Source organism: Diceros bicornis, unplaced genomic scaffold (genome assembly GCF_020826845.1).
Source record: "Diceros bicornis minor isolate mBicDic1 unplaced genomic scaffold, mDicBic1.mat.cur scaffold_414_ctg1, whole genome shotgun sequence".
NCBI classification, from domain to species: Eukaryota; Metazoa; Chordata; class Mammalia; order Perissodactyla; family Rhinocerotidae; genus Diceros; species Diceros bicornis.
Window position 1 is genome coordinate 81,569 of NW_026691283.1, and position 16,569 is coordinate 98,137.

Genomic DNA, 16,569 nt, shown 5'->3' on the forward strand with positions numbered 1-16,569 from the left:
AGAACATTGAGAAGCTCACTACGAAACAAACATTGAGACACTGTAAAGAACGATTTTTATAGAAATGAAATACATTTTCTTGAGAGAATCTTACAGTTATATTTTTTAAGCCACGTTATTGGGAGTGGTCTACAAAAGCACAAAGCTACAATTGGACTTTCCTGTTGAAAGTACATTTCTCAAAATGTTTGCTATATCTTTGTTAAGGTAAACTGAGTGGTAAAGTGCTTTTAAACATGTTGAGCATTTCATGTTTTAAAGTATGTTATGAAATTTTTAGAAATAAAGCATACATCTTGATTCCAATTTTTTTCTGGAAAAATTTCCTGGAGCAACCCCTGATGGCCCAGCGGTTAAAGATTGGCACCCTCCGCTTCGGCATCCCAGGTTCAGTTCCCAGGCATGAACCACACCACTCGTCTCTCATTGACTATGCTGTGGCGGTGGCTCATGTAGAAGAACTAGAAGGATTTACACGTAGAATATAGAACTATGTACTGGGGCTTTGGGAAGGGAGAAAGAAGAGAGGCAGATTGGCAACAGATGTTAGCTCAGGGCAAATCTTTCCAAGCAGGGAAAAAAAAAGAAAAATAAAAATTGCCTAAGTGTAAGTTATTTATACTCATTTTTTATGACTTCTTATATAAGACTCTCCTGAAAAAAACTATACTGGCTGCAAAGCTATCTGCCGATAAACAGGTATCCATATGGAGATATGAAAATGGTGATTTTCAAGTAGAGAAGAATTCAACCCTTATAAACTACACAGCAGGTAAACAGAATTTGTTGGCAGTGAAATATTCCCGTTAGTTCTAGTAGAACAAGGTAGCCAAGCATCAATCAAGATTTCAGTGGTGCTTGTAGAGAGTAGTTGGGTCATGTCACAGACGTAAATTGTAAATTATTGTAACTTCATTGTATATAGTTACTCATTACAAAGGAGTTTATTATTATACTAGATTATTGAGGCTAACATCATTAAAATGAAACTGCATGGTGCTTTCTTATATAAGAGGAATTTGACAGTAAACTATTTACTTAAGGCATATACTGATAGTATAGCTACTTTGTACTTTTAATTCTTGTGTTGTTTTGATCTAATAATGGCATTTTGGGGGGTCAAAATACCTTTTTTTAGAAACCTTGATACAACCATATGCTGTCTTCAAAATCTTACTTCAAATAAAGCAATAGAGGCAAGTTGGAAGTAAAAGCATGGAATAGATAAACAAAATAATAAGGGAATTATGGTGCCAGTTATCAATGGATTGCCCCTGTGTAACAACATCAGAGTATTTGCCTCTATTGTCTGTTCTGCAATAATGGAGCTGCACACAGTAGACATTTCTCTTTTGCACCTGGCAGGGGTTAAGCTTTGTCAGAGAAGGTTTAGGACAAAGGGCCTTCCTTCCTAATTCCAGGGTGCTTCCATTCTTTTCTTTTTCTTTCTCCTGCAGTACAACCAGCAGTGTCACAATTCAGGGGTGTCTACAGGGACTCAACCACATTGGGTGATCCACAGTGGATTCAGTGGATCCCCTTGGATGGCTTAATAAGGAGAATGAGTGGCACCCCTGCAAGTGGAATCCCAGTGAATCCAGTTGGCATCCCAGCCTCAGCCTACCTGCCCCTGGGAGGAGACAGGGCTTTCCTGTTTGCCAGTCTCAGCCTGCTGTTCCCTACCTGCTGAGCTCTGCCCTGACCAGGGACCGGTACTGGCCTTGGGAAACATGACAATCTTCTCCACCATCCCTGTGCTGCAATCATTCCTTCTCCATCAAGGCCTGAAGGCAGCCTTGGCGAGGGGGTCCTCTCCCAAATTTGTTTCTTTCTTAACTACTCTGCTGTAATTCTGGGCTATTCTCTATAGTTCCCTTTAAAGGTTTATGGTTAATTGTTCATTATATAAACTGTCCCTGCTCAATCTATTGGTTGGTTTCCGTGTCCTGATTGAACACTGATTCTTATCGTTATATATTATTTTATAGGGTATTAGTGCTAAGGGGAAAAATGAAAGGGGAACAAGTTGGATAGGGAGTGTCAGGACAAGAGGATAGTTTATATTTTAAATGACATGGTCAATACAGCCTCACCAAGATGACATTTGAACACAGAATTAAAGATAGTGAAGAAGATGAGGCATGAAGTCATCATGTGGAAGAGGATTCCAAGTGGAAGGAACATAGAGTGCAAATCTACAGGTGGGAGAGTGCCTGGTATGTACCAGGAGCATAATGGAGGGCAGAGGTACAGGGGATTACTGGCCAAAGATGATGTCAGAGAGAGTGAGGGACCAACTGTATGGGGCTTGAGGTCCATCATAAGGACTTGAACTTTCCCCCTGAGAGAAATGGAGAGCCCTTTGAGAGATTTCACAATGTCAGGGTGTGACATCTGGTTTTAAAGGGTCACTCCAATTGGTGCATTGGGGATAGATTGTGGGTCAAATATAGAGACAGAGAAACCAGTTAGAAGGATACAGCGATTATCCAGGCCAGAACAATGGTGCAATGTGGTGTACCAGCCATCAGGGAGTAACAGGAAGTGGACTTACATACCCACCACAAACAAAGTAAGACTAGTCAAAATACGTGATATGAGTATTTCGCTAATGATCAGTCTACATATGCAGTGGGTGAAAGTCCACAAGGCCAGAGAAAAGCAACCTTCGTGTAAAGAACAAATTCTAAGGCACTGTAAGTCACACCACCTGCAACAACCACAGATTCTAGAATTATTTGAGATGCCAAGACAATGAGGAAGGAATAATCTTTCAACAAGTAGTGCTGGGACAACTGGAGATCCACATGTGAAATAATAAAGGTGAACCCCTACCTAACACCATATACAAAAATGTTACATCTTCTTACCATCAAAGATGTAAATGTAAGACCTAAAACTATAAAACTCTTGGAAGAAAACATGGCCCTGGATTAGGCAATGTTTTTGTAATTATGGCACCCAACACATAAGCAACCAAAGGGAAAACAGATCAATTCAACTTCATCAAAAGTAAAACTTGAGTGCGTTGAAAGATACGATCAAGAAAGTGAAAAGACGACTCACAAAAGGGGAGAATATGCTTACAGATCTTTACATATCTGATAAGGGTCTACTATTGAGAACATATAATACATTCTCCCCTCTCAACAATAAAATACAAATAGCACAATGAAAAATGGGCAATGCATGTGGATAGGCATTTCTCCACAAGAAATATATGGTGCCTGGTGCTGTGCTGTCCCTGCCTGAGGCTGCAGTTCCTGTGACGGCCATCAGGTGGCAGCCTCCTGTGTCAGTGGTGCCCACTGAGCTTTGCTGGAGCAATTGGAGAAAGGAGGAGTCATGCAGAAGTCATGCTGACCCTCCGCCTGCCTCAGGACCCACTTGCACTTCCTATTACTAGTGTTCCTCTTCACCATCTGAGTGGAGCAAAAGCAGGAAGGAGGGATCCAAGATGCCCCATTTTGTTCATTCAGCAGCTACGTGCCAAGCCCTCACCCTGGGCCAGGAGCCCTGGTGGGCCCAAGGGTGGTGCTGAAATCTACCCAGTGGTCCCTGCCCACCAGGAGCTCAGTCTGGAGGCAGATGGACAAAAGCACAAAGTCAGAGACACGTGAAAGAGAAGAGCATGAACTGGAATGAAAATAAAGAGTGTCCTGCAGGGAGGGCTGGGGTCTCACTGGGTAGGAGGGTCTGAAAGGCCTGACAGAGGTGACATTTGCTGTGACCGGAATGACATGAGGACCCAGCGCTTCACTCACCTGTGATCAGCGTGCCAGGGAGAAGGCACTGCTGGTGTGGAGACACCCAGGCAGAAGTGAGTTTGGCCAGAGGAGGTTAGAGAGGTGGGCACTGTGGCTGCAGAGAGCGTGGAGGGGAGAGAAGGGAGGGGGCAGGCCAGACCCGGGAACTGGGAGATGGTGTGAGGTGTCTCCTCCTCTCTGACAACACTGCTCCCCACCCTGCATCATGAAACCACAAATATTCGCTCTCTCTCCATCTCTGTGGACCAGGAATCCTGCACAACTGAGCTGCAGCCTCTGCTCATCGCTTCTTCCAGGTTGGGGCTGTGGCCTCCACTGAGTCTGAACCAGGATGAGATGTGCTGTCAAGCTAACGCCTGTGGGCTCGGTCAGGATCAGCTTCACTGAGAGCCCGGCTCCTTTCTGTCTGTTGGCCAGGGGACTCCCTTGGTTTCTTCTGTGTGGGCATCTGCATAGGGGAGCTCAGGACATCCATGTATGTCCCAAGGTCCAGGGGTCAGACAGACTGAGAGAGGGGAGCAATGGGAGAGGGTAGAGGGAACACAAGAGAGTGAGTGAGAATGATAGCCTCGGAGGTAGAATCTGGGAAGTGTCGTCCTGTCACTTGTGCTTCGTCTGCTGGTCAGAGCCAATCCTTAAGCTGTCATTGGTCCACAGGGACATATAGAACAGGCAGGGAGATCATCCCTGCAGGAGCACGCTGACCTTGACTCGATTGTCCTGGTGGCGAAAGGCTCCCTTCCTACCTGGGCTCATCCTATGTTGAGCTCAGATCCTCCTCCTTGGGAGTGTTGCTCTTCGGGGACCAGGGGTGCTCTCCTGGGTTCCCTGGGCTCCTGTCCCCTCCAGGAGGGAGATGTACACTGAGGGGGCTGAGGCCAGAGCAAGCAGGGACCACTCCACCCTCCCAGCTCATTTGCTTCCTTCCCCAGGAGGGCCGACTCCTCAGGAGCCTCTCCTCACTGCTCACCATCTTCTCTGCTCTGAGAGCACCTCGTTTCAGCGTCTGAAGAGGACCTAGGGAGAAGTTTGCAGGTGGAAAGGCCTCTCTCCATGGGAGCCCCAGAGTGGACGGGGACGATCGACAGGGCTGGGCATTGTCCCCTCAGTCAACTTGGACTTCCTGGGAGGCAGCAACCCCTGGGGGCAGGGCCTAGGCTGGTGGCAGGTCTCTAAGCATCCCCACAATGCCCATCTTCCTGGTCTCTCCTGATTGGGAACAGGCCTGCACAAGTACACAACCTTTCAGACCCCCTGGGGTTATGTGCAGCCCATCAAGGCCGCTGTGTCTGTCTCATTGTGTGGTTGTCCGTCTTACCTTCCTGGCTGATTCGCTGCTCTGTTCTAGATCCAACCTCAGGCGGCTGCAAAGTTGACCTTTCACGTCAGCTTGCCACTGAGATGGCTACTGTTTCCAGAAATGCTTAGGGGCTGGGCTTTGCCCACCCATGGAGACATCAAGTGGGCAACTTCTGACAGTGAAGCCACCCCCCTTCAGGCTTGTGCCGCTCACAGGGCTGTCACACTGAGGGGGTGGGGATGGGAGCTGCCCTGGGGAAAAACACCACAACTCTTACTGTTCTTCCCTCAGCTTCAAATGCTCCTCAGTTGGTTGTATGTCTCTGGTCTCTTCCCAGAGGTTGTTTTCTGACAGCGCGTCCGGTGTGATCGTGGCTTCCGGGAAGAGGATTGGCTGAATGCCTCACTCCACCATTCGGTGTGTCCTGCCGCCCCACGCCAATCACTTTCTGAAGGCGCATCCTTTCAGCAATCTGAGGACCCAAGATTGTGAGTCTGTGTCCTGGAGTGATTTTGAGAAGAGCTCGTGGGATGGCAGTATTGCAAAGCATAAAGTCTTGCTTCCAGAAAGCTCTCTGGGATCCTCAGCATCTTGCTGTTTTGGAGTCAAAGCCCTGAGATCTTTAAAAAGCCAGCAATGTTAGAACATGGGCAGGACAAACAAAAGTCTCTGGGCTCCAACACCAAATAAAATATTCTGAATTTCTAGTAACCTGAGACGAGTGGAAAGGAATTGGGCGTGTGGAGTGGAGGTGCGGTTTGGGCCAACTACGCATCTGGGAGGAGAAATGCCATGCAGAGCAGCCTTTCTGGGGGCATAAGTGTGGGACATGTGTGCAGACCCCCGCTGCAGACATTGCTGCTGCTGCCCTTCAGTTCCCTCAGCCCACTTGAGTCCCCGCAGTCCCTGGGAGCCAGTCCCCAGCAGGCCCACAGTGTCCCCCTGGAGCACCTGCATCCACTCTCTGCCTGAGGGCTCTCTCCTGCACCGGGAGCTTCCTCTCCTGCAAGCCTGTGCCAGCCTGTAGCACAGAAGCCTTCATGACCCGGGGTATACCCTCCACGCACGGGGACAGAGCCAGTCCAGTTGGGATCTCGTCTCCCAACAGGACTAGGAGGGATGCTCACCTCAGTGCTCCCTCCTCAGGCCCCGCACTGGCTCTCCTCCTCCAGGCTTCCTTCCCCTTGGCCTCCTCGGGCCTCCTCCCTCACCTGCAAACAAACCACTTGCCCTACATCCTTGTCTGCTTTTGGCCCAAACCCTGCCGAGGCTCCACGCTGGCTGTGACTTGGAGCAGGTCGTCCAGCCTTCTGGACTTGAGCTTCCTCACCTGTAAGATGGGGACAAAAGGCCTGCCTCCCGGAGATGTCAGAGGAGACACAGCGTGGGAAGATGCAAACCACTGCAAAGAAGGATGCCAGGTGATCACCCAGTGAAAACACCAACCTTGCCAAAGAAACAGGAGCTCTTGAGGCTGAGGGAGGAACGCGGGCAGCCTGTCCAAACAACGTGGAGACTCATTGACGAGTGTGGCCGTGCAGGGTAGGCCCCCGCACAGTGGAAGAGCCATTGACAAGGAAGGTGACAGGACAGAGGCTCCCAAGGAGAAAGATTTAAGTGTTGGAGGATCACAGAGGCCTTAGAAAAATCGTGAGGCCCTGGAACATGTTTACTGAAATGCTATTATTGGCCAGAAAAATGTGTTACAAATACCCAGTCCTCTCTGGATTACTTCACATTGGTTGTAGGAATGAGTGCACAATTGTCATTAGAACCCACATTTTGTTAAATATAGGATATCTTTATTTTTCTTAACTTTTAATTATTTTTTTGTCCATGAAGTGCCAAGCATGGGTTTTCTCCGCTCTTCTCTTTGCATGGGTGGCCTCTACTTTCAGAAGTGGATTCCTGGTGCTCATCAACCCTGCTAACATGAGGGACAGCCCTCTTTCAGGTCACACAGTGGATGTGAGCTCCAGGTGGGCAGGGACCACGTCGTGTCATACTCACTGGTGTGGTTACAGTGCTCGGCCCATGGCAGGGACCAGAGTGTATTGGCTGAATGAGTGAGTGAAACAATGAACGAATGCATGAATGAGTACATGAGTGCAGGAGTGAGTGAGTGAGGGAATGAGTGAAGGAATGACTGGGTGAATGAAGGAAAAAGTGAATAAACCACACAAGCTTGATCCACACAGGAGGAGCCTTTAGTGTGGCGGGCTCACAGGGGGTCACAGCACAGCCCTGCACGGTGGCATGGAGCATGTTCAGCTCTGCTTCCAGCACTGAGCCTCCGTCACCTGCAACACAGTGTGGTCCTGGATCTTCTTCAGCTCCTCCTCAAACAATGCTGAATGTTCCCGGGAGCAGGGCAGCAAGAAGGGAACTTGAGGAGGGACTTCCCAGACCCTGCGCCCTGGAGGACCACTGTGACAGCCTGGCAGGGGGCTCTTAACACGCTCCAGGCACCAGGCTAGAGATGCACAATCCATTCCTCAGGGAAGTCTCCCAACAGCCCATCAGGAGGCCAAGTTATTTCCTCATTGTACAGATGGGGAAACTGAGGCTGAGAGCCTCACCTGCGTCACCAGCTAGAAAGAGGCTGAGTAGGGACTAGCACCCCTGTTTCTCTGACTTGGGATCATTCCAAACCACTGTCCTGCACTGCGGCCTCCTCGGGCTCAGGGGTCCTGGCCTCCCGGGGGCCTGAACCCTTCTGGCCTCCAGCCATCACTGAACTAAAGGGACAGGGCCACTCCGTCTGCCTGGGGCTGGGTAGGGTGGCCGGGGAATGGCCAGCCGTGGGCGCTGTGGGCTCTCCCAGTACCAAGGACCAGCCTACCCCCCGCAGAGTGAGGTCTCTCTGGGCATCAGGAACAAAAGTTCTCAGAACTTTAGGGAAAAGAGGTCCCTCCCTCAGCATGGGGGAGCCCTTCTCAGGCAGGCCCCATGGGGTCTAAGAGGCACTGGGTTCAAATCCCGGCTCTGCCACTCTGCAGGGCACAGAGGGGGCAAGTCTCTTTGAGCCTCAGTTTCCTCATCAGTGAAACGAAGACAATAATTGCGCCTCCCCCAAGGAGTTGTGGGGAGGATTCAAGGAGATAGCTCAAGAGGAGAACAGAGGCCCGGTAAGTGCTCATCACAGTGAGCTGTTCCTGCTGATGTCACCCCACTGAGAGCCCCCTGGGGCCCTTCGCCTCTGCCCACTCTGATCTCCTACCAGGCATGCCCTACTCGCTCTGACTCCACTGTTCCTCTGGAATGCCTTTCTCCCCTCCATCTTGTCCCACGGCATTCAGCCAGCCAGTTGGGGATCCAGGACCCAGCCCCATCTCTCCTCCCGTGATTCCTCTTCATTAGAGCTAGTAGCTGTTGATCTCTGAGAAGGTGCAGGGCACTCCAGGTGCAGCCTGAGCGAACTTGTCTGACACCACCATGAAAGGTCGGCTGCCACCCCACTTCACAGGTGAGGAAACCGAGGATCCAATGGCAGTGCCTCTCCGAGGTCACCAGGGCTCTCTCCCTCGTCTCCACTGAGCAGGGCCCCTCCATCGCAGAGGCTGAATGTGCTGGATATGTGGGCTGGGGCTGGCACAGTGCCTGAGGCAGCCATCACTCCTGGAAGACCCTGAGGTGTGCTTTGTGCACAATGACCTTCTCCAAAGCCTCCAGCCCCGTGCTCTGACCTTCTGGCACCTTCTATGACACCTCCACTGTGTCTTGTCAAAGTCACTTCTGCTCACACAAGCTCAAGTGGGTCCTGCTGTTGCAACTGAGAACTCCTTCTGGAGGGAGCATGTTCAAGGAGGTCCCTGTGACTCACTGCACTGCCCTAGATGTGCTTTCCCTACTGAGGATGGGGCTCTGTGCTTGGAGGGAGAGGGAGCAGGCAGGAGTGTCCAGACCCTCATCATCATCTGTCCTGGATGGCAGGCCGGGCTGCTCAGCTCAGGTGAGTTAGGGAGCAGGAGGGGCATGGGCAAGGCCAAAGCCCAGTCAGGTGTGGTAGGGGCGGGGCCGGGGGTGAGGGGAGTGGTAGGGACAGAAGCAACAGGAGCGGGGCCTTCCAGCTAGGCAGGTCACCCCAGGTACCTTCATCCCCTGCATCCTAGCTGCTCCTCCTTCTCCCTCCCTCCCTCAGGTCTCTGCTTCAGGGTCTCTGGACTCCCTGTTCCCATACAAGATCACAGCGTAGAAGGAGACCTTGGGTGTCAGAGACTGTGACCAACACCTTAACATCACATTTACATTATGAGCCAGAATCTCCACCTCTAGGGATCGGTCCTAAAGAAGTAGAGATTTATGGATGCAGGTGTTCCTTTCAGCACGATGACGGGGGTGAAAAATCAGAAATGATCCGTGTTGCCCAGCAGAGGCTCTTAGGAAATTCTGAGCCGGACGCAGAGGAAGAAGAGGATTGACTGGCCGGGGTCCAGCCCTGGGGAAATCAGGTTCCAGAAGAGCACACCCCCTGCAGTCCTTCCCACACGATAGCCGCAAGTGCACACCCACACACACTTGCACATAGACATACCCATGTGCATACAGATGCATACAGCTGAATGGGCACATGCACACACGTGCACACACACGTGCATACAAAGGCAAAGGACTGAAACGGTGAACACTGCCTGTTAAGGGCACTCCTGAGTTTCCACTTAATTCTTAATTCCCTTAGAATTCATTCTTTTACTATAATAAACGTTCATTGTCTTTGTAATAATAACCTTTACAAAGAAAAACTAAATAATGTACTTCAGTCCAAATGTGAGTGATAAATGGATAATATTAACCATGAGATTTTAATCTTGTTCGAATTATAAGAGGACTAGAGGCACATTCTATCACGTTGAAACATCACGCAGGCCCCTAAAGGAGAAGAGAAGCGAGTGGCAATTCCCATCCCCAGAGGTGAACCCCATGGACAATTTGGTGCGTATCTCTCTGGCTCTGTCTCTCTCTTTCTGTCTGTCTGTCTCTGTCTCTCTCTCACACACAGATTGATTTTCGTAGATGCGTGTCTCCCGGCTGATATCACATATACGTGGTCTTACAGATGGGACGGATGGATCCCATCGCCTCGCCATGGACAGTAGCGTTCCTTCCAATTGCTTGTTATTGCAACCAGTGCTGCGATGAATTGTCTGGAAAATACATCTTTGAAAAGTTGAGCAGGAATTTCTGTGGGATGAAGTCCTGGGATCAGCACCGCCAGCACAGGCGTGCCTCTGGGGACTGCGATATGTCCTGCAGGCTGGTCTCGAGAGAGGAGTGTCCTTTAACACTTGTCACTAGGGGTCTACTGGGGCCTCTGCTTCCTCACATTGTCACCAGGGCTGGTCGTCACCACACTGGAACCCAGCCCGTATGATGGGGCCCAGTGCCCTCTCCACAGTGTCTCCATGTGCGCGTCTCATCCTCGGGGAGCTCGAGCATCTCTGACACATGCTGCCCCTGTGTATCACGTCTCGTTGGCGTTCAATGTGCTTGCTCTTTATCTCTTTTTAAAACTCTGACTTTCGAGCATTTTTTTGGACCCCAAGGATGCGTAACCTTTCCCTGGCCTTGTGTTATGAGGAATACTTTCCGGTTTGTGGTTTGTCTTTCCAGCTTTCTACCCTTTCTTGTTTTTGTTTTGGCCGCAGGAAGAGCAGCGCATTTCGTGTGTGGCTTCTGGCTCTGGTGTCCCACTTAGAACAGCAGTCTGTACCCCAAGATTATGCACATATTTACCAAAAGGGCTTTCTTTGATACATCAAATCTAGACTCCATCTGGGATTTTCCTATCAAATTAGAGAAATTCTATTTCAGATAAAAACAGAAAAGGAAAACTTATCAGGCCGTGTGAAAATAAATGGGCAGACACACATGGCCACATACGGCAGGATTTCACTTATAGGAAACATCCTGAACAGATTTAAAAAAAAAACAAACAAACAGTGACAGAAAAGAGATTAGGGGTTGCCAGGGCCTGAGGGAGAAAGTGGGAGTGAGTGCTTTTAGAACAGGGTGTTCTTTTGGAGAATGAAATATTCTAAACCCATACAGCGGTGACGTCTGCACAGCATTGTGAATGTACTTAATGCTCATGAAGTGTACAATTTAAAATGAAAAACATTAAAGTGTTAAAAGACGAAAGTGAAATTTATTTTAAATAATCAAGATATAAACAATAAAAGAAAATCAATGTAAGAAACCAAGAAATAGAGAAACACAATTAGGAGGGTGGGGAAGGAAATTTGTGGTAAGGGAGTAGGTGTAATAGGTGGGACTGGAGGTGCTAATGAGGGAGGGTCTAGAGCCAGCTCTCCCAGGCCGCAGAGATTGGCCTCAGCTGCCTCCCTGTCTCCTACAGGCGGCTGTGCAAGGGATGGCTCTCCCTGAACTGAGGCTGGGCCCTCAGCTGCCTCCTGTTCTCCTGCAGGGGCCTGTGCTGGGCATTGCTCTCCCTGCACGGAGGCTGGGGCCTCAGCTGCCTCCTGTTCTCCTGCAGGAGTCTGTGCAGGGGACGGCTCTCCCTGCACGGAGGCTGGGGCCTCAGCTGCGTCCTGTTCTCCTGCAGGAGTCTCTGCAGGGGATGGCTCTCCCTGCACAGAGGCTGGGGCCTCAGCTGCCTCCTGTTTGCCTGCAGGAGCCTGCTCAGGGGATGGCTCTCCCTGCTTGGATGCTGAGGCCTCAGCTGCCTCTTGGAGTCCTGCAGGCGGCTGTGCAGGAGATGTCTGTCCCAGCACGGAGGCAGGGATCTCAGCTGCCTCCTCATCTCCTGCAGGAGGCTGTGCAGGGGATGGCTCTCTCTGCACAGAGATTTGGGCCTCTTCTGCCTCCTGGTATCCTACAGGAGCCTGTGCAGGGGATGGCGCTCCCTGCATGGAGGCTGGGGCCTCAGCTGCCTCCTGGTCTGCTGCAGGACATGGTGGATATGATTGTTCTCCCGGGATTGAGGCTGGGTCCTCTGGTGGCTCTGAGGGTTTTATCACTGTCACTGCAGACGCTCTCCCAGTAGCTGCTAATCCAGTCCTGTGGGACACCGGCGCCTCCATCGGGGAGATGGATGGAATATCCCCTTCCAGCAGCTCCATGCTGATCTCCTGTCTGGAGCTCTGCAAAGACAGTGACTGGCTCCGTCCCAGAGGCATCAGAGCCCTGCCCAGCTGTCCCTGCTGCTGCTTCTGCCCTCTGGAGCTAATTCTCCCAGATCAAGCACACACCTGTGTCTGCACAGTATTCCACCCCTGAGGAAAGACCTACACCTCAGGGGCTTGGGATAAACCTCAGGCAGAAGGGCGCCACCCCTGCACTCCACGTCCCACCCAGCCAGCCTTGACCTGGGCTTTGAACCTGACCGACCCCCCCAGGCTTCTAACATCTCACCGACTGCTCCTGTTCACGGTGGTCCACCCACATGAACCCGCCCTTCCAGGCACACATGGGGAGGGGATGTAGGGCTGCCCAGATGGGACCACAGTGGTAGCCTGGTTTGGAATGGCCTTCCCTGGGCCTCCCGGTGTTACCTTTCCGTCCCTCCAGGTAAACGGCCAGAGCCGTCGGCCGTGAGAGGGGCACCAGCAACTGCATCGGTCTTTGGGGGCTTTCCTGGGGCTCCGGCCCCTGGTCATTGGGAAGCAGCAACTAAACATGTTGCTCCTTCTAGACAAGTGCTAGATAAGTGAGCTCGCTTGGGGGCTGTGTTTAGGATGTGGGTGCCTAGTTACCAGGGTTCCAAGTTCTATTGGGCTCTGTGAGGTCACTTCCTGGGATCCACTTACCTAAGCTTCCTCCTCACACAAGACCTTCCTAAGGGCCCCCTGGGCTGCTGACTGCTCACTCTCCATCTCCATACCCTGTCCAGACACAGTCACACCAACACAGTCCACCCCACAGCCTCTGGGGAGGTCTGGACGCAACCGGGGCCCCAGCTTTGAGGACACAGAGTTGAATTCAGTCCCGCTCCTGCTTCTTGCAAGTGATGTCACCCTGGACAACCCTGCGCCTCTCAGGGCCTCCCCTCTCAGGGTGTCTCCTGTGTTCATGTCCCTCTCTGTGTAGTGGGGGTCATTCTAGCATCTAATTCCTAGGGATGTCATCAGGTGTATAGACCTAGAGATCCCTTCAGAGTCTGTGAATCCCGTGGGCTGCTCCCAAATGTGGCTCCTGCACAGATTTGGCAGTGCAAGGATTACAGGAAGGGCTGGCTGTTGCAGAGAATACAACGCAAAGAGGCTTGGGTCTCCTGGGCGTCTGGGAGAGGCACTTCCCCTCTTGCCAGTTTCCCAGTGTCCCATGGAGGGTTGAAATGAAATGACGTTCAGACATCATCTGCTTCTGGCTCGCAACCGTCCAGGGCCTCCTGTTATGTTTAGACTCAGGTCCAAGTGCCTGAGTGGCGGTCATCTCAGCCTATGTGGTGGGCAGCCGCCACAAAGGCTCCCAGCATTCCCACTTCCTAGGTACACACCCTATGTAATCCCCGCTCCTCAGTGAGAATGGACTTTGCGGCTGGCTTCTAACCAATAGAATAGGGCCGAGTGATGGGATGTCCTTCCACGGTCGGCTTAACGAAAAGTCTGTGACTTCTGCCTGGTTCTGTCTCTCCTGTGTTCATTCTCTCTCTCTGTCTCTGTCTCCCTGTCTCTGTGTCTCTGGCTGTCTGTATCTCTCTTGGTCTCTTCCTGTCTCTCTGTCTCTCTTTGTCTCTCCTCTCTGTCTCCCTGTCTCTGTCTGTGTCTCCTCTCTTTGTCTCTCCTACCCATCTTTCTATCTCTGTGTGTCTCTGTCTCTCTTTCTCTCTCTCTTTCTGTCTCTCTGATCCACTATTCAGGAGAAGCCAGATCAGATATTATGAGCTTCCTTCCCTATGGCACCCCCTAATGCAAAGAACTGGCAGAGGGTCCCGGCCCACAGACAGAAAAGGCCTGAAACCCCCCATCCAAACTGAATCCTACCACTGCCCCGATACTTGTGAATGATCTCCGAGATGGCTCCTGCCTCTATCGAGCTTCAGTTGAGAACACAGCCCAAGCCTCCTGCTAGACCTTGACGGGGAGCCTCCCAGCTGACCTGAGCCTGGACCCTGGTAGAGACACTGTCAGATGCTCAATGATAGGTCTCATAAGTGCTAAGTGAGGCTAATGCTGTCACCCAGCATAGACAGCTAGTACCTCCTTCCAAGCCTGGGTCTGGCCCTGCCATCATCTCTCCCTCACTTCTCTCCTCCCCAGCTCACTCTAGCCACACTGGCTCTTTCCTTACCTCCTCTCTCATCAAATTCTCTTCTGCCTCCAAGTCTCTGTACCTTTGAGCTTCCCCCCAGCACGCTGTTTGCAGACAGATGCAGGGCTGGTTCCTCTTGTCCTTCTGCTCAGGGCACAAATGTCCCCAGGGGGCCATTTACACCCACCTAGGGGCTCTAGGCCCTCCCTCCTCCAGCACCCTGATTCATTGCCCTGTAGCACCTGCTCTTCTTTTTTGCATGAATTTGTTCATGATTTTGTCCCTTCCACCTCTAGGCTGTGAGCACCTGGAGGACAGGGACCATGTGGGTGCTTTCAGCACTGCCCTCAGGACTAACATGGGCCCTGCTCAGGGTGAGTGCTGGGGCCACAGTAGCTGACAGAATCATGGGAGGATCTCAGAGTCCCCTCCTGCCTCTGAGCAGCTCCCATTGTGGACGTGGATGCCAGTAATCAAAGGTGCCTGTTGCTTTGGACAGGGAAACACCCAGAACGAGCCCTGGGCGTCCCTTCCCTGCTCCACTTGCTCCATTGAGCACGAGTGGACACAGGACACCCCTGGTGGTCAGCCCCAGCCTTGCAGCCCCAGGCAAGAAAGCAGAAAGCAAAACACACACCTTTCTTTGTTTGGGGTCCTCAAGGTAGTGGTTCCAGCAGGGCCAAGGGCACAAAGGAGCAGGACCTGTGGGCTCCAGGAGGGACGTGATGGACCTCAGAAGCCTCCCTTGCTCCCCACTTTCCTTACACTGGCCCTGGCATGTCCCGTTGACTCACAAGGCCTCCTCACCCCAGCCAGGGCAATGACTCCACCTCACTTCCAAAGGAGGCCCCCAAGGCTCCGACACGGATGGCCTTGTCCCTGGTCCCCAGACAAGTCGACCAGTGCTCTGCCATGTTCTGCACTGCCCGGGGCCCCAGTCCCCAAGCTCTCAGGCTGCCCTCTGCTCAGCAAGACCTCGAGGGAATGGAATGCATTTTACAAGGACTCAGAGAACAGTGGGTCATGGATGGAGCACGAAGGTCAATAGTCTCTTCTACAAGCCTGTGGGACCCTTAGAGTCACCCCATCTATGCACCCCAACTTACAGAGGCCTAAGATCAGGCCTTCTCTCCTGTAGCCCCTCCCCCCTAGGGGGTCACTTCCTAGTTCCCAGTGCCCAGAGTGGTGGACACAGGACGCCAGACCTGGTTCTCTGCAGGCTGCTCTAGGGATGGCCCCAACCCCTGCATCCCACTGTGCACCTTGGGGACCCCCTGCCCACCAGTCTGGCATCTCTCCTCTTCATGCTATGGGCATGCACATGTTGCTAGGGGACCGGATGCCCCTGCCCCATGGCAGAGCTGCCTCCAACCTCTTTCTTCCTTCCTCCTGTCACCTCCCTAGTGTGCACTTTCCTTCTGACACAGGGCTGGGCAGTCAGAGTGTGTGTGTATGCTTGTGTGTGTGAGTATGTCCACGTGGGGATGCGTAGAGGAAAGGGCCCTACATGGGGGATGTTGGCAGGGGTCCGCCAGGATCTTAGGGGCTCTCATTCCCAAAGCAAACCCCTTGGAAGTGTTGAGGCTGGCCTAAGAGCTTGGAATGCTCTCTTCTCCTCTGGACTCTGCCCACCTCGTGGGCCCAGGGCCTGTCCCTGCTTCTCCTTGCCTCAGTTTCCCAACTTTCCTGTGAGGGTTGGACACGGAGCAACATCAGCCCCGATGAGCATGGACATGGCCTGGGATCTCTGCCCGCATGAGTGTGGCTGGGATACCCACACGGTCTCACAGGCCTCTCTCCTGTGGGGCAACCAGGCCTCCTGTCCACGGTCAGGCACACAGAGGGGCCCTGCAGACAGCACTTCCGGGTGACACAGCCCGCAGCACACACGTGTAACACAACGGTCCCCTGACATGGCTGCTTTCATCTGTCCCCTGCCCCAGCCAACTGCTCGGTGACCCTCACATCCCCTACGTCCCGGGAACACACCACACAATCCAGGTGGGCCACACGGTGCGCAGTTGGGTAGGTTGGACATCTGGGGACGTGAGGGTCACTGAATATACACCGACCTCACTGTCCTGGTCCACAGACTGCATCCCAGGGTCCAGCTCCATGCATGGCTGGTCCTGTGGACACGAAGACAGTGGTGGACACAGACCCTGGGCAGGGAGAAGGCCAGGCCGCCCTTTTCCCTCCTCCTCTACACCCCCTCCCTGCCACATGAGGTCCAGCCATTTCCTGCCTGCAGCCCTGGTGGGTGTAGGAGGAGCTGAAGGGATCCCAGCTGGG

The 16,569-nt window shown here is 52.3% G+C and overlaps 1 long non-coding RNA gene across 2 annotated transcripts in view; it reads left to right on the plus strand.

The window, feature by feature from the left end:
• Nucleotides 1–5,838, plus strand: part of LOC131402974 (uncharacterized) — a 77,127-nt gene extending 71,289 nt beyond the window's left edge. Inside the window, exon 4 of one of the 2 annotated variants that reach the window (XR_009219103.1) lies at nucleotides 5,405–5,838. This is a non-coding gene — a long non-coding RNA (uncharacterized LOC131402974). The remainder of the gene's footprint in view (nucleotides 1–5,404) is intronic. The other variant, XR_009219102.1, reaches the window with a different exon arrangement.
• Nucleotides 5,839–16,569: the final 10,731 nt, after the last annotated feature.